This window comes from Diadema setosum, chromosome 14, assembly GCF_964275005.1.
Source record: "Diadema setosum chromosome 14, eeDiaSeto1, whole genome shotgun sequence".
NCBI classification, from domain to species: domain Eukaryota; kingdom Metazoa; phylum Echinodermata; class Echinoidea; order Diadematoida; family Diadematidae; genus Diadema; species Diadema setosum.
In genome coordinates this window covers 1,878,366-1,897,795 of record NC_092698.1, presented here as the reverse complement: position 1 = coordinate 1,897,795, position 19,430 = coordinate 1,878,366, and positions in this window count along the sequence as shown.

Sequence of the window (19,430 nt, the reverse complement as noted above, 5' to 3'; positions counted from 1 at the left end):
ATCCATCAATATTGCCAGTCATTATTATGCTTTCAACTTTTTCTTGCCATAACAAACGGACATCGAAAGAAATGTTTCCTTTTCATATTTTTGTTCTCATAGGATTCCTCTATACCCCAGCTTTTGAGAGGACATCTTTATTAGCAGTTCAAGCGTGCTGGAAGAAAAAAAAAAACACCCAACAACAACAATATTGTACGGCTGTATGACGCAGAAGCAACGGAAAGGTCAGTGGTGTATTTACGGGAGGGGGTAGGGGGTTTAACCCCCTTGGGCTTCTTATTGTTTTGTTCTTTTCTTTTTTTCGGTGTGCAGGGGCTTAACCCCTCCCCCGGTTTGTTTGTTTGTTCTTGTTTTTGTTTTGTTGTCCATATTATGTCATCATCCTTGTCTATTGTGATTTGGTATAATTTTGAAAACATTCTTATTCCTCATCCAAATCACAAGAAATTCTGAACCTCTGTATCCACCGTATTGTTCATTAATGTAAAAGTCTGGAAATCATCCGGAGGTGTCCTTTAAGAGAAAATACCATCCGGAGTATTTAGGACAAGGTGTTGAAGTGGTCAGTGGTGGTTGTTATGATGACCGCACTCTTAAACCACGACAATCCAAGTATTAAATGATATGTATCATTTTCGTCGAAGATATACTGTGACGGTAGCGCATAATACCAATCATTGTAACCACCCACGAGGACCGAAAATCACTGCTTTTTTATAACATTCCGTCTTCAACTACACAAACACCCCTCCATTGCGCGCGCACACACACGCACACACGCACACACACACACACATACACACAGAGATACATTTGTAGATAGATAGATAGATAGATAGATAGATGGATGGATAGATAGTTAGATAGATAGATAGATAGATAGATAGATAGCTGGGTAGGTAGAGAGCTATATACATAGACAGAAAAACACTGCAAAGGTGTTAAATATGAAACACCGAGCTGGTGTTAAATTTTCGGTGCTCATTTGTGTTAGATCAACACCTCCGGGTGTCATTTCAAAATATAAAATTGATTTTTGAATTGTTTCTTAGTTACTGTTTTTCTTCTTGATTTTGAACTTCATCAAGACGATCAAGAATTTTCCGATAAAGTGCTTGATTTTTGAAAAAAAGGTGTGAACACATTAACATCACAGTAACACCAGTTGGTGTGGTCTCCTATTGAAACTGGGCGGGTGTTATACCATTGACATTAACACCAGCAATATCAAATCAACACCATGCGGTGTCATTGTTGAATTAACACTAGTGCAGTGTCAAAAATATCACCAGCTACAGCGTCAAATTAACACCATGAGGTGCCAGGTGAAAACTTTTCAACACCATCACAACATACTTTCTACACCTGTGGGTGTCGTCCTCTATTGACACTTGATCGGTGTTGGATTTAACACAAGTGGTGTTAAATCTAACATCGATGTTTTTGCAGTGGAGAGGGAGAGAGAGAAGAAGGGAGAGGGAGAGACAAAATGTTAACTTTTCGATTCTGATCAACTGTAGATTCAAAGAAGTAGCACTTATACTAAGGAAAACATACTGACAAGTAATAGTATTAGTAGATAAAGGAAAACATAAAGTGAAAAAGAATATGAACGAGAGAAATTAATATGCAAGAAAAAGAAGTTTTGGCCAGCTATGGTCAAGTCAAAGGCGACTCGATCTTCCCGATTTGCCTTCGGGATGCTTTGTTACACTTTACATTGCCTGGATCCCACGATATGAATGAATAATCATTCGATAAATTTACAAATTCGGCAAATTTCAAAGGGATCGCCGCTCCGCGTGTTTGCGAGATCGGAGAAGGTTGCCTGACCAACCCCAATACACCTGTGGGCTCCGTCCTCAATACACGCAGCCGCGTAGACGCGGGATAGTTCTCCGCGCGGTTTTTAGCTTTATTCACGTCGTGACAGTTTATCAAGATTCCTTAATCGCGGTACCTCGAGCTGCGATTACAAAGTCAATGAAGTGAATCTATGGACAGCTTGAGAAGCTCCACGAGCAAATTATCATGCCAGACTATGAAGCTTGATGAAGAGGATAACGTAAGAGCGCTGTAAAAGGCCAGTGGTTCGCTGCCCTATTTAATCATGCCTACAGACATCGTATACCGTGTCCGTGAGCTGGCTTTACCGCGATCAACATCAGTCTTGGTAAAAGGGTTTTGTGTTTACAAAAAAAAAAAAACCCACATCGTGTGTAGCATCTCACCTATGATTTAAAACTGTAAAGGGTGAACTCATAACTATATATCCCACTCTGAATATGTCAAACTTTAGCATCTTTCCAGTGTTCTAATTTTGTTGCATGCGTACTTTTGTGATAGCCTTTTGTTCCTCTGCTAGAAATAATTTTAATACGACCATAAAAATGACAGTGGTTATTATAAACTACCCAAGGTGATTAACTATGCCCATACCTATACACATTTTCCTACATTTTCTCCTATAGGATCAATATAGTTTATGAGATGTGCCTTCAAGAGTATGAATGCAAGCATCAACATAGGTTTCCTGTATAAAAGTGTGGCAACGATGACGACGCCTTTAGTAACATTTAAAGATCATGAATATCGTAAATTAAAGGTGATCATTGTTTCTACCGATACATTCGGTATTCATTTCCTATTTGTCTGCACGTTCCTTTACCCTTTTTATATTTTTGTTACGTTTCTCTCCATTTCTCATCTCAAATAACACGCACACACATACTGACATACACAATCGCACACTCCTTTTTTTATCCTTTAATTGGATGTGTAACACCTTCAAAAGCTTTTGTTCGAACCTTGACTGCATGCAGAAAAAAAAAGACGATATTAAAACAAAGTTTCCAAAATAGAGATAGGATCAAACAGGTAGACCGCATTATATTGTGGTAATAGATCATAGCGTCCGACCTTTCTACGGCTTAAAATCAAATTCATTTTCACAGACTGGAAGTGGCGATGATTCAGCTCATTTTTTTTTCTGTTGTCTTGTACATTGTAAATTTGAGAATACAATTTCAAAGGATACAGGTTTTCGTGTCATGACATTTCAACTTAAAAAAAAAAGAACAGACTTATTTTATAGAATGCGTTCTCTGTATTTTATGCTGGTCTAGTCATCAAATTACTTAAAATTTGATTAGTTCTGTTTTGTTACATATTCTTTTGACTGCTTTGTCTTTATGTTCCTCATTAGTTTCTGACTTGCTTTGTAAATTCTCCAAGTCAGTGTTTCAAAAGGTCACGAAGCTTTCTTTTCTTCGTTTAATGGGCTATAATTGAGCCTACTCTCTCAAGAGCGCTATGCCTGTATAAACGTCATTATGATTCACAACAAACCATTCACCCACCCACCGCAGTCAAAATATGAAGAAACTATATAGACGTAATTAATTGTTCCCATGTCAAACAGTAAGTTAATGAATTCTAACAATTTTGTCTACGAGCTTCCGCATTTAGGGTTATTGCGACGTTTAGAAAGGTCACTATACATCACTATCGATGCATGCTTATAGAAACGATAACTCTTACAAAAATAAGCATCTATACCACGTCTATGCATGTCGCGCAACAAATTGCCATCAATAATTGCCTCACTTGTTGGTTACCATGACGTAACAATGATTTCACAAAACTCTACAGCTTTCCACAATTTATGTCTTATTATGGGTTGTCTTTCGTGTTAAGTATTTACGTGCATGTCATTGAATTGGGGGCCATGGCACTCCTAGTTGGGGGCCTAAGGGCTCAAAATGGGTCGTTTGGTTCAGATTCTTCCAAAAGCACCAAATTTGGCTCATAGGTCCCTTGTACCATACTCTTCCAATTTTTGATGGGCGCCAAGACCAAAAATCCTCGGGGCCGCCATATTGGTGAAATCCAATATGGCCGCCATCTGGGTTAAAGGTCAACTGCAGTTACAAATTGGAAAGGTTGATTAATGTTATGAATCCCATGTGGAAGATTTTACAGGGTCAGAGAATGTGATTCTAAATGTCATATCTGCAATTCAAGGTCACTATCACCTCTCAAGGTCACTTTCAAGGTAGAATAAGGGTCAAATCAGGCATTTTGTTCATTTTTCGAAATGGCGTCTGTGAGCATTCAACTGCAATTCACTGCACCCCTGTTTTGTCCCAATTGCCATCTCTTCCGTACTCCATCAATGGTCAATTAGGGCCAAGAGCGGGTCCACCCCTACATATCAATGATTATGACAAATGAAAAAAATATATATCTAAGATATGTATACATATATACATGTATACATATATATATATCAAAATCTTTCAGCACAGAAAACGGGCTTCCATCGGTTTCGTTTTCTTTTCTCATTTTCTTTGCTCAAAGTTTTCACTATTATATCAATAGTTTCTGGTCAGTTTTTCCTTTCTTTGTTTCAAATATACATGCTTAATACGGCCGCCATCCTATTCCGAGGTGCCGAATCAGGGTGCAATGGCAAAGAGGGTAATAAACACGCCTAATCTTATTTTGTCTTCGTTTTTCCTTCTGACGAGATAGCTGGATAGCCCGTATGCAACAAGCTGGTCAGTTGTATGTACTTGGGGTGGACCACTTTACCGGTTTATGCACCTTGAGTTTTCCGATAACGGAATGCCGATTCGGGATCTTTTCATGTGTCTGGGTTTGTGATTCTTTCACACAAGGGACTTCCACTTTTTATATCCAAGTGATGAGGTGCAAAGTGTTGTGCCTCTACTAGAGGGGACGGTATGACAACACAGCTAGACTTGAGATAAGTGGGATTCCAACCCGCGCCGGAACACAAGTCTTTAGACCTCAAGCCATACGCTACCGACTGAGCCACCTCGTCATCTTTCATGGTCAATTATATAACTTTCCAGCTGGCAAGCGATATGATTCTCCTCCGGCTGAAATTGGTGTATGCCTGCTCTCCCTCGACAAGACAGCGTCTGCTTCTTCAGTGAAGGAAGCAATGGCAGAAGCTTCCAGGGAATCGAGCTCCTCAATCCAGGTCAGACCAGTATTCTAGGGGTAGTTAACTAAATTCAATCATTAAAGTCCTTTAATGGCAGTATCTTATCCGAGTAGGTGAAGACAATTCAGCTGAAGGATTTTTTAAATCTTTTTTTTTTAATTCTCTTTTTATCAAACGAAACCGTTTCTTTACTGAAAGCGCAAATGACTAGGGAAACTGAACACCTTTTGATGTGGTATGGTATACTGATCCTGAAGAAAATAATCTTAACATTTTGCGCAGCAACACTGCAGTCCTCTGACAAGAGATGGTGATGGCACCACTCAAATCTCAAATTATGATTGGAAGAGCGTAGCGGCTTCCTGAAAATTAAGATTGAAAAATAAAGAACTGCCCTCAATTATCAGCGCACAGATATCCAAGAATTAATGGGACGGACAACTCATCCTGAGCACCTGATTCAAGACGGAAATATCCAACAGGAATTGTGATCTCACAACCCTTCAGCTGTCCAACAACTTAGATGCGATTTACGCAAAGATATCCTTACAAAGGATGACATAATATTTTCTGAAAGCATTTTCTGAAAACAGTATACAATCGCACGGATGAGCATAACATCACATTTTTTTTTTAAATCCCTTGATCTGAGGGAGTTACGGGTGGGTCGTGGTATTGAAAAGATAAGGACTTTAATAATCCTTTAATAATCCGAATGTTTCAGCTTTTTCTTGTACAGCATACCTCTCTTCCAGAGCCCAACATCTGGCACTGACAGGGTGCGACATTACTTCAGATTTGCTTTGATGTGGCATGCAAAATGGGTGGGTCAGCAAACCAGAGCTCACAGACACATTAACTACTTTAATAATCGTGCTTATGTCCAGCAAGGACTGATGAGCAACAAGGTTTATGGGGCAGCCAGCGTCAACGAGGGTAGGCATCATCTCGTCATAACGTGGGAGCAGATCATCAGAAACCACCTTATCTGCTCAAGCGGCGCTGTATCAACATTTCGAAGATGAGTGCTGCTGCAAGTGAGTTTCTACTGGAATCATGACAGCATGGGTCATGATGTGATCCCTGACTTCAGGGAGTGGAGTTGGAGGAAAGATGACACAGGTACATGGCAATTACTATCAGCCACTCTCCGCAATGCTTCAGTACCAAATTTCATTCTCCTGCACCACAGCTGTTTCAAGGCACGCATTGGGAGGTGGAAAACATGGAAATGGAAAAAAATTAATGAAATGAAATGAATGCACAATGTAGAGCAGGTGTCAGACGAGCCATAGTCAGTAGTTTGATATTGCTGCAAACTTAAAATGGGGTGGGGGAGGGGATTGAGGGCCTATCTGACGGGAGGAGACATTGTCGCAATGCCAGCGTCTCGAAGAAATTAACTAACGCGATTTCCAGGGTGACGTCCAAGACGTCTTCAAACGAAGGGACAACTTATTTGCTTGGAATTCACGGGGATTTTGGCACGGCTTTTGCAGTCGCAGGGATTTATCAGAGACGTCTTTTCACAGCGACTTCTCCCTTTCGTCGCCATTATGTTATTACGGTCTCCACAAGATGCGGGGACATCTCGAAGATGTTGCAGACAAATTTAGTCCCCACGACATGGCCACAGTGATGGAGACCTCGCAGAGACGTGTTTGGTTTGGTTTGGTTTTATTTCCCGTCATAAAAAGCATACAAATGAAATAACTTTACAAATATACAGAGTTTACAGAAATGCAATGTTATACAAACTATACAAACAAAAGAAAATTAATATCATTGAACAGTACGAGTATGAGTTTACAAACAGAGAACCTAAGCAATAATAACAAAGACAAAGTGATATATGAGATAGTGGAAAACGGCCGGAAAACCAACATTCAGCGACACTGTTGTAGAGTCACTGGTCTTCCATGGGGACCAGAAGAAGAAAAGAAGAAGAAGAAGAAGAAGAAGAAGAAGAAGAAGAAGAAAAATATAGAAAAAAAAGTGGGAGGAAAGGGGGTAATATCGTCTTGTAATAACAATAATGATATTCAATATTATCTTCTTATTCAAATTAAAAATCGATATACAGATCGATACATAAACATCATACATGACAAATCTTTGAATTGTTCATAAAATAGACACCGTTGAGTCTTATTTTGGTATTTTTGTATCATTCTGGTATAGATATTAATTTTCCGGTAAACTGTGCGCTTAGAAACATCGGTATTAAGCGCCTTATAAATGCATTGTATTATTATTATTATTATTATTATTATTATTCAGTCTAATTGTTTAGCAATAATCGCTTAAATGTTACAATTGTTGGGCAGTTACGAATACAAATGGGAAGACTATTATGCAACCTTATACCTCTATAAAAAAAAATGTGCGTTTACAACTATGTGTTCGAGGTTTTGGTAAAGGAAGATTGTTATATCGAAAATGATAGGGTTTATCAACATATATACTTGTCTCGGAGACCAGCTGGAAGATGGAAATAGTCTCTGCAAAAATCGAAAATGTTCGATTCTCCTGCGAATCCTGGAGATTGGGCTCGTCTCCAGGAGACGTGCGTCGTAGAGATGTTGCGGAGAGTAGAGTTACTTCAGACCAACGAGATACCAACTTATAAAGTCTTGTGATATCATACTAATTTGCGTCCAAGCACTTTGGATAGAATCTTAATAGACCCTAGAAGGTGTCATGAAAGTTGTACTATAGCATATCTAATCTGTACCCTGTTAATGGTGTCACTGTGGCACCTGCGAAATATGCTTGTTCCCTACATGGCGTCACCAGGACCGTCATGCTCTCTGAACGGCATATTTAGCTGTGGAGGAACATAAAATTTCCTATAAGGACTTTAGAATCAAACTTTCTTAAACAAGTTCGAAAATTGATGCCAACCTTATGTACTAAAAACTCTCTTAAACACGACAGATTTTGTTCTTTTTTTCATCCAGATTAGGAGTGAGCTTTATAATCATTATTCCACTGAATTTAAATCTGGATTATGAATATCTATTTTGATTGAGGATCCCTGAACTGCAACAGAGAAATAAAGACACTTCTCTTTTTAGTGGCAACGTCAAGGACGCCGGTAATATAGAGAACAGCCCCCCCCCCCCTTATTGCTAAACTATTAATATATTAGGTAGGAATAGGATTCTATTTCTCATATATGTATGTTTTTATTGCATTCCTTGCAGATGAAGATGAAAATAATAATCCAATAATCAAATCTTGAAAACTCTTTGAAAGGGCATTACCCATAACTAGCACTTTTGGCTGTCATTAAAGCAAATGCAAAATATTGAATTCCGCAAAGATGACCAGTCGGTGAGGACATTTCCTCTTAGCGCCTGTAATATAAAAATAATTAATGGAATGATTGTGACATTAACTATAATATTCCATAGCTTTGGACAGAACCTCACTTAAAAGCTTGTTTAGCCATATCATAACAGGCCATAATTGAAATGATGCAGACAAAAATTACCGTAAGTAATCATTAAAAATGAAATTGAAGGGTTGCCAAGTCTTCAAATTTAATTGTGAAATAAGGATATGAGTAAGATCCCTTAAACATAATTACTCTCAGAAAGGGGTTCTTATTATAATTCATGAGTGTATACCTAGTGTTTGAAATCTTAACACGAAAGCAGATACGTTGTTACTCGTGAGGAAGCCCACCTCTCCCTCTTCCACAACCCTCAACAACACGTACTGCAATTGTATTCGGGATGGCATTCCTCCTATATTGACTATAGGCAAGCCATTTTCTAAATTACCTACTGTGAATATAATGGTTTAACCCCAAATGACCTTTAGGGAGACCTTTTAAGGAAAAGTTGACATCAGACCATAAAAACAACTTCAGAATCGAATTTCTTGACCCATAAAACCTCTATAGCTGACTTTTCAAATTATTGTAACACTTTAAAGGTTTTTGATTGTTATACTGGCCTTTAAACGTAGGTGGCAGCCATATTGGATTTTGTAAATATGCCGCCCCGGAGGGCGCCCTTCACAAGAAATACGCCTTTTTCAGCCGTCGACAACTGCAATTCTATTACTAAGGCTGGCATTCCTGGAATATTGACCATGGGCAAGCCATTTTTTCAATAAACTGTTATGAATGAATGGTTTGACCCCTAAATGTCCTTAAGGTGACCTTATAAGGAAAAATTGACTTCATACCATAAAAACAACTTCAGATTTGAATTCCTTGACCCTGAAAACCTCTTAACCTGACTTTTTAAATGATTGTAACCCTTAGATGTTTTCAAATGCAAGTGACCTTTAAACCTATATGGCGGCCATATTGGATTTTGCCAATATGGCCGCCCCAGAGGGCGCCTTTCTTGGCGCCCATCAAAAATCGAAATAGTATGGTTTGGGCTACATGTGTGCCAAATTTGGTTGCTTTTGGAAAATTTTGAACCAAAAATCCCTTGCGCCCCCCACTATCCTAGGAAATCGATCAATGCGCACTTAGGACAATGAGCAATCAAGCCTATTTTGAAGGTTACACTGCAATTCCAATGATGGAAAACGTGACATGAAAAATGAAATGTATACCTGGATCACTTGCTCCCGCTACTATCAATTTCACCAACAAAATCTTCCACCATCAAAACATTCACGATTTCTCCTTGATATAATACTAGTAATCATCTTCTCTTTCAAATTATGCGTGTTATGTAATACCACAGCTCCTTGGCAGGATAGCGGGGATGAATTACTATAACGTGACATGCAGTCGTACATTAAACTTTGAGACTATACAGTGGGTTGTAATAATTCAACGTCAACTTTCACGGCGCTAATCTTATTTGTCATGTCAAAAGATGGATGCAAAAATTTTTACTCACACGTTCTCCTAACCACCTGACATCCCTGAGTATGCAGTTCTACAATGTACATCACACCACATGATATATAGAAAACGGAGCTAGAATATCCTTCCATTCAATCCTTTCATGCTGTCCCCCAAAATATTGAATCCTTGGATTAAAAAATGATAATAAACTGTGTTACCAGTTTTGCGTTTACAACTTATGAGAAAGTAAAACGATTTACAATAAGCATGCATATCGCATTTTTCTGTATTCGTATCAGTCATGAACACCTAGGAAAGTTAATGTGCTTGATTTTGTTTGTCTGTTTGTTTGTTAATGGAGTGCAAGGCCTCGCTTCTCCCACTTTACGTAAGTGGTCATTCTTGACACTGCTCGACTGTTGGTTTAGATAGCCCCGCCCCTCCTTTTCCTCCCATAAGCACCTACTATCCAGAGTATCAACCGTTATAATTTGAATCGTCAATATTATCAATATTATCACTTCTTTTATTTTTCAATGTAATACATGGTTGAACTTGACTTATCGCAGTAACTATTGCTGTTATACTGTCATTGTTTCAATGATCTGATGTCATGTCATTGGTGTCACATTCATGGGAAAAAAGGCTAAAACTATTTACCTGTTTTACTTTGAGAAAAGGTGAGGGACGCTGAATGGTGTTATGGGAAAGAACAAGTCTGACAAGTTGCCCGATATGAACCATGAAAATAGTATCTTTTTTATTCAACAGTAAACATAAGACTTCCAGCTTAGCAATACAGGCTTCCAGATTGTTGTGAAAAATAAAACAAGGTTGTATATATTAACACTAATTGTATGGAATGACAACATTAGCGTAATGTGCAGTTTCCCCCTACCCGCGTCCCGTCATGTATACATGATTAAACGAATAGTTAAATGTAACCTAATACTTGATAACATCAAAATAAGTCTTTAATATCTACCTGGTATATCTATACTTTTCACTTATGCCTTCACTGATACACTCACACATTTTGCTATTACATCTTCTGGATGAGTTTTGAGGTGTATTCTTATATACTGATGGGAGACCAGTACTTTTATAATATATTATGCTATACCATCACATTCCTTGAAACATGTATAACGGATTCTAACCTGATTCAGTCTATGCGTTTCTGAAAGCGAATTGTATGCCCCAGCGCAATTTACAGTGACAGCTTTGGCAATGAGGGCATGTTGTGTCTAAAGATATGTTCGGAGAGGATCCCTTTCGTCTAATTTTCCCCGTCTAACCTCTCCTGAAAGAAATGACAATCTTTTTAGGGCAAATATGAGCCCAGCACTACCTAAGAAAGAAAATCAACACAAAATGAAAAGCGGAAAAGGATACCTTTGATGTCACCGCGAATTAAGCATGATTGTGATTGGTTCATGACTATGCATTGTTCCTGTGGGATGCTGCATGCGCACTAAATAGCATTCGATATAATGCTTCCCTATCAGTAATCTATTTCTCCTTCTTTTTAATATGTCACAGAAATCTTTTTGAAATCTCCTCCCCCTTCATCTTTTTGTCTCCACTCCTACAGGGAGACAGGAGACATAAAACGTTTGTAGGTTGATGGAAAGAATACGAAACTGAGCAGCCTGTAGTAGCCTAAGGAACTTTATATATGCAAATGTTAACGTCTCATCTGATTCTTTCAGGTTTATGTCAGCTGACCTTTTTGCTTTTCCCCTCTTGCCGTGGTTTGTGCGCGTGCCTGTGCTCATGTCTTTCCGTATTATTATCTCACATGTATCAATTTCATATGTACACACACTCACTCACACACACACACACACACACACATAGACACACACACCCACACACACACACGCACGCACGCACGCAAAAAAAAAAATTGATGAGACATCGTTTCAAACGGGACAACTTATTTATCATGAAATATTTGAAGAAGATAATACTTAGTGTAATGTTTGTCCTGTAGGGGACGGATATTCAATGTATGCACGACAAAATGTAGCAATATCTATCAATAGCTAATACAATTCTTGGAAATTGTGTGTATGGATTATAAAAAGTACGTTAGGATCTATGGTCGAACAAGTACACATCTCGTATACTCCACCTTGCACCCTGAGCTCCCCCCCCCCCGCCCGACCCGATTATCTTCAGCTGATAAGGTTTAAAGGATGATTTTCAGACTTTTATATTTGAACAACTATAAATAAGTTATACTGAATACGGAGTTTCAGAATTTATAGTGACTTTATGAGGAATAATAATGTTTTCAAAATGTATAACGCATTGCAAATGAACAAGGATGACGACATGCAGCCTCACTATAACAATGCATTAGCTGTGGCTCAAGGAAGCAGAACAAAAGGAAAAAAAACATGCATAGATTCTACACAACTTGCAGGCGGTATTGTCATTGATTGTAATGGAATTACACTGCTACATTTCTGAAATATTATTTGAGGCTCCTGTGTCATCAACACTGTCCAGTGTAATTTGTTTAAGATTTACAGATTATAGGTTTCTCTGCTCAAGGGCCACAAAAAATTCCTCAAGTCTATACATGGAGCTGTTGATTTATGTACTACATGATGTGAAATTATGAAAATCGTCTGGAACGCCCCTTCAAGGGGGAAATCCAGTCCAAAAATAAGTTAGTCTGATGAGAAAGAGTAAAATATTACGAGTTCAACGGTAAAATTTTGATCGAAATCGGATGAAAAATAAGGAAGTTATGACATTTTGAAGTTTCACTAACTTTTGAGGTAACATTTCTTTCAACGGTCAATATTGGTATGCAAATGGCAATGTGAGCATGTCATCCCCTCACAACTTGCCAGATACTTTGTGCATAATATTTTGAAATTTCCAGTTTTTCATTCAAACGCAATTATGCCCAAGGCTCAAATCCTGATATATCTAATTGATCACTATTCTGAAGTTATTCAACTAGAAATAACATCATGTTTCAGACTTCAATGACAGAAACATTGAATTTTCGTCATTTTGTTTTTTGTACACGATCAATGGAAAATTGTAAGACTATGACATGGGTCAGCTCACTCATTTACATATTCATATCCACTGTACAAGAACTGTTTGCAGAAATTAGCAACACTATTTCATAACTAACCTTATTTTTCATCCGATTTTAGTCAAATTTTTACTGTTGAACTCGTAAGTTTTTACTCTTTTTTTATCAGACTAACTTATTTTTGGACTGGATTTCCCCTTTAATCATATTGTCATTATCTACATTATCAATTTGCCTATCTATCTCTGTTACTGCTTTAGCAGTTCTTTGGTGAATGGTATGTGTGAATTATGAAGTTTTAACTTATTGGTATAATGTGCAATTGGGGCAACAAATCTGAACCTTTCGGATTTCGTGATCAACTGCGTAATCTGTCAATAAGATTATACACTTATAGGTAAACAAAGATCATGTAAAAATAAATCATCAAATTTCTCTGATTTTAAATTGGGAACTAAAGCTCTGTAAATAATCGATTCGAGGTCTACATCAATAAGGCTTTAATTCACTGTCCTTCATTTTTCCTCAGTGGGTGATGTTATAGAACATAATGAATTGTCATCGTTGCAGCCATCAGAATATTATGATGACTAGATGTTTGTCAGTAGCTGAATAGCAATATGAAGATTGTGGATTTTCTTACGTAATCATGGCAGTTTAGGTAATCTTGGTATAACAGCGGTATTCATCAGCTCAAAGAGCTTCTTTTCTTATAGCAATCAGATAAGAATGGTTATATACACTCCAAAAACAAATCACACAAAACACACGGGAACAAAATTAAGAACGTAAATGTATACCCTATAGCCAACTAAGTGCAGCATAACACCATATAAATCCTTGAAATGAAATGCATAAAGCAGCAATTGAAGTGGACTTACGAGAGTTTGGATGGATGATTGGATGATTTATTGCTCAAATAACTTTACTGGAAGCAATAAATCTCATCCTGTCATTCTCGATGTATTGAAATAGGAGTCGTTGATGTTTGTCACCAATTAGTTGGGATTACTATATTTTTCTGGGCAAACATTATATGTAAATGGTGTTCCGATCAACATTTCACGGATTTAAAGCTTGCACCTGTCAGTAACCATGGCGTTCGAAAATAAGACATTTACAGAAGCATGTCATCTCAGCAAGCGTGACTTGTCTGCTTAGTATGGATTTGTTTAGATCGTTAGATCCTTTTTAAGGAGCTTTCTCTCTTTTTAATTTTCAATCTAGCTCTTCTCAATTCCTCCTCCTTCAACGTCTCTTGATTCCCCTCAATCTTATCCACTCTTTTCAAACTTTTCACCCTCTTCTTCTGCCTTTTAGGAATGTTTTTCCTTTCCTTTTGCTTCTCTTCTTCTCATCTTTCTCTCTCTTCTCCTTTATCATTGTTTATCTTTCTGTCATAATTTGGTTTCACTTCGTTTTTGTGTGTGTAGAACGTAGTTCTAAAACATAGTAGGTAATGACAAGCAAGTTGATATACCAATTTGACCGTGGGGCCATGTTACTGCAGGTTGTGCTAATTGCATCTCTCATTGATATCTGCCAGAGAGTTTGTGGCTGCATGCCCCAGTCCATTACGCCTTGTCGGAACGACGGGCGGAGAAAGGGACTCTGCCGGAAATAGGCTCGTTCTGATCGTCGAACAATTATCATTCTTGACGCAATCAGTGATCCATTAAGCTGATGACGACCTTTAAAATTCGATGGTTCCTGTCGAATAATGCCATCATGGTGTGGGCAAAAGTGGTAATGCTCAACGTGTTGTATCAAAGTGCATAATTCCACTTCAACATTTTAGCTGACTTCAATGATGTTTTTAGCGCACATGAACAAAAGTGATACAAGTTTCATTAGAATTGGAGAGGAAAAAAGAGTAAAGAATAAAACCCCATAACCTAGGATTTGAAACTTTTGGCGTGTCTTCAAAGCTACAGTGAGAGGTCTATTAGTCAAAACATAAATAAGTGTATGAAACTTAAAGGAGGTGTTGATGTCTTCATCTCACCCGCCGCTATCAATATACTTTATTGTGAAATTGTTGTGACCGTCCAGCTCAAAACCCACACAAGAGTTGTAGATTCTCTGTAATGGCTCAGAACATGTCATTTGGTTTGACTGACTCAATCTTTTTTAAGTTTGTCTTAAGATTAATCTTTTCTGTACCTACTGTCAAAATTTGGCGTCTTAAAACAAAACCGAAATGGAAATATTAACACTTTTTCTGAACCTTATGATGGAAATAAATTAAATTGATGTGAATGTTTTGTTTTTTTGTCTTGCTTTTACTGCATGCAAGTATTCATATGGAAATTATCTTGCTTCTCTACAGTTGACGATAGAAAATGTCACCTATTTTCCTTACAAGTTAATCACTTGAGCCCTTCAAAAAGTATTTGCGCAAACTGAGAGTCAAGTTAACAATGTGCTAGATTCAAAGAAAAAGAAAATAAAAGATTAAACGATCTTGACAGTTTAAACGCGGATGTAAAATTTGAATACGAGTAAATATGAAAATACAACCTGCTGCTTTGTTAATTTGTATAGTCTTGTTTATCGGGTCCGGTCGATACAAGATGTTCAAATTCAACCGATTCCCATCTTCGTAGCTCAACATCGTACACTGAAAACACATCGGTGTTGAATTTAACACCATGGTGTTAAATCTAACACCGATCAAGTGTTAATAGAGGACCACATCCACAGGTGTAGAAAATGTATTGTGATGGTGTTGAAAAGTGTTCACCTGGCACTTCATGGTGTTAATTTAACACTGAATCTGGTGATAATTTTGACACTGCGCTGGTGTTAATTCAATAATGACACCGCATGGTGTTGATTTGATATTGCTGGTGTTGATGTCAATGGTAGAACACCCGTCCAGCTTCAATAGGAGACCACACCAACTGGGGTTACTGTGGTGTAAATGTGTCTACACATTTTTTTTTCTCAAAAATCAAGTACTTTATCGGATAATTGTTGATCGTCTTGTTGAAGATCAAAATCAACAAGAATTGCAGTAACTAAGAAACTATTCAAAAACAATTTTATATTTTGAAATGACACCCGGAGGTGTTAATCTAACACCATAAATGAGCACCGGAAATTTAACACCAGCTCGATGTTTCATGATTATGTAACACCGGACTTTTTGCAGTGTATATGAATCACATGACTGATAGTTTCATGTAACATAGCGGCCATGAAATGTGATTATGTGAAGACTACGAATATGGATTAGATGTATATATTAGAAAGATAAAAGAATAACAATATTCCCGACAATAGTGTATAGACGAACATTATACAATGATAAATAGGCTATTAAAAGACGAACATATAGAAAATATTGATACATGAGACTGACAAACGTTATTGGTAGATAATTATATTGGAAGAAAATAACGAACAGTCTACGTTTAATAGATGAATATATTTCTTAAGACATAACTGTAAGTAGTTTCAAATGATGAATGCAATGTTTATTAATTTAGAAATCAATGTAGATATAAGAGAAGATAATCATGCCACATGCCATGTGTGCTGCTGTTGTGTTTATTTATTTAGAATTTCTCAGTTGTGTGTATATGAGAGGATCGTACAAATTTGTTATACGTAGGTGTATGTCTGATTCACATGATTTGTGCAATGATATTTGCGTGTCTGTATAAATAAAGTTTATGCGTGTGTGTGTGTGTGTGTGTGTGTGTGTGTGTGCGTGTGTGTGTATTTACGTTTATGAACGTGTGTGTCCATGAACTGCTTGGATGACGGTGCCTTGGATATTTAGTCAGGTATCCTTGCCAGGGATTGGAAAAGTCAACATCAGAAATAAGATTGCATTCAAAAGCACTAGCAATTAAGTCGGGTTGATTGAGACCGAGTCAGCATGTTAAATCACATTATTGTATGATGTTGGTTGCTAGGATACAGATGAATGACTTGTGGGAACCCATCAAATCCATTCATACACTAGCTATGCACCACAGGCATGCCAGTCTATTTCTATGAATATTTGCCCCATTAAATGGAAACCAGTCGGAAACTATAAGGGGATGCGTGTCTGCAGACAGTATCAGATTGCCCTTCTTGATTGAACGATTCCTTCACAGTTTTATATAACATTTCCTTGAAAACGCATGAACCCAAACACACGCACACACACACACACACTTTTCGATAATCTTTATTTATTGATATTCAAATCAATACAAATATATTTCACACACACACACACACACACACACACATTAACAACATTTCGTGCAATTACCAGTTCTCTTTAATGGCGTTTATTCAAAGGGAGAGTTGCAGTTCAATCAAACGAGTAGAGAAAACAACAGCCAACATTAATATTTCAGTAGAATTGCAACAAGAAGAAGCTACAGTTGAGAAATAAGTCATTGGTACAAGATTGATTTAGTCATCAGAATGGGGTTGTTTTCTTCTTCTTTTTTCGGAAAGATATGTATCTGAAATGATTGATGGACTTTTGAATAGCAGGGAAGATATAACCTTATTGATGTATTTTTTAGTAGTTCGGTGACATTTCGTATGCCAAAGTGAAGTGAAATGGCCTAGATTCTTTTTCAAAAATCTTTACTCTTCGGAATGATTAAGAGTCGTAGACCCTACATATTAAGCTCACATAGTATTTAACACAAACACTGCTTAAACCAAAATCGTGCGAGTTACTACCTTTTTCATAATTTTTTCCTTGTCACATTTGATTTTCAATGTTTTGACAGCGAGTGCACTTATTTATTTGCATTTTAAGTATTTGATCAACCGGAGAATTAATGCTGTTGTGCATAAATACTGGCGTATTGCCCAAAGGTGTACTATATTGTGTTTAAGAGATACACAAATAATCCAGTAATCTATGGGCACCCAAACAGTGCAACTTTTCAATCCTTTTTCTCGACATCTTTTCAGTTTGAGAATTGTAAACGTAGTTTTACCCTCCAGGCTTTCGTTATCTTAAATCCGAAGATAATCGATCACACAAAATGGTCATACTTACAATGTAGGTAAGATGTATTATTACAGAAACCGGCTTAGGAAAAAAATTCAACTAACATTTGAGGGTTCATTCCAATGATGCAAGCACTTATTCCATGCAAACGTTAAATGATCACATATGAATCATCCTTATCAATGTACGATATGAAAAATATAAATAATGTCAAGAATAATAAAGTGATCAAAACATGCACATATCCCCCGCATACATTCTATTATATGACAAGACTAATGAAACGTAATGTTAACCGTACATTTTATGACCAGTTCTTGGAATAAGAACAGGATGCTATTTACGTATTAATGACAATGAAGATTGCAGCCGCGTTATCTATAGTGCCCGATATTACCCGAAGCGCTCTCAAACTTAGTCACCCTATATCATTGGAATCAAACCGGCTTCTGCAAGGAACTCTCTCCGCTCCCTTGGAAGCATACCAGCCAGGTTGCCATTATATTTTTACAGCACTTTCCTCTTCAGCTATACCTGGTGCCGGGTATGATTCATTCGGGTGATTTTCGTTATTCCGAAGATTAGGTAATCCGAAAATGATAAAGGTTCGTTATTCCGAAGGTTCGTTGATCCGAAAAATAAAATAAGGTTCGTAATTCCGAAGATTGGTTAGTACGCACCTTCTGTTGATTTTCCCCTTGAACGAACCTTCGGAATAACGAACTTCAATTCATTTTCTGATCAACGAATACCTGTATAGGTTTTGGGAATTCGTGTGTTTCGGAATAACGAACCTATTTCATTTTTGATCAAGGAACCTTCGCAATGACATTCTACACCTTGATAGAGAGTAACAATTAAAGTTTCATGTTTTAAGTTTATTCTATTTTCCATCATAGCGAAACGATACATTCATAAAAAAAAAACCCACAATGAATTTGTGACCAAATAGATCACCAATCTCTGCAGAGGATTGCTGCAAATGCAATAAGAATAAAAGGCGGATGGAAAAATGGAAGCATTATAGGATAATGATAAGTTAACAAATCATAACTGTAATCACTACTGTAATAATTGCTGTTATATTCATCTGCTCGGCGTTAAAGAGACCATATCAATGAAAACTATCATTATTATCAGAATTATTAACACTCGATCACCTCCATCAGTAACGAAAATGATGACGATGACGATAAATAAAATAACAAAATGATAGTGATAACGATTGTTGTTATGATCATTATTACATTTGTCACTATAATCGTTATTGTTATATTCATCATTATCATAAATGGACGCTGTAAATTTAATTATTGCCTTAACTGGTACAATTTACATAAACATGATAGCAATCACTGTATTTTCCGCCTTGCGTTCGTCTCAACGGAAGTAAAATTCACCTTTGGACACACATATACATTCTTCGACACTCAGTGTCTTCAGTCAGATAATTGTAAAAAAAAAAAAAAAAAAAAAAGCTTTCAGAAAACTATTCCCCTTGCGCGTCACAAAAACCTTCCGTCATTTCATGAATTTGGGAATAAAAGTTTGACGTATTAAAAGAACTGGCGTCCGGTTTCTTTCGCCGTCGGATGTACAGAAA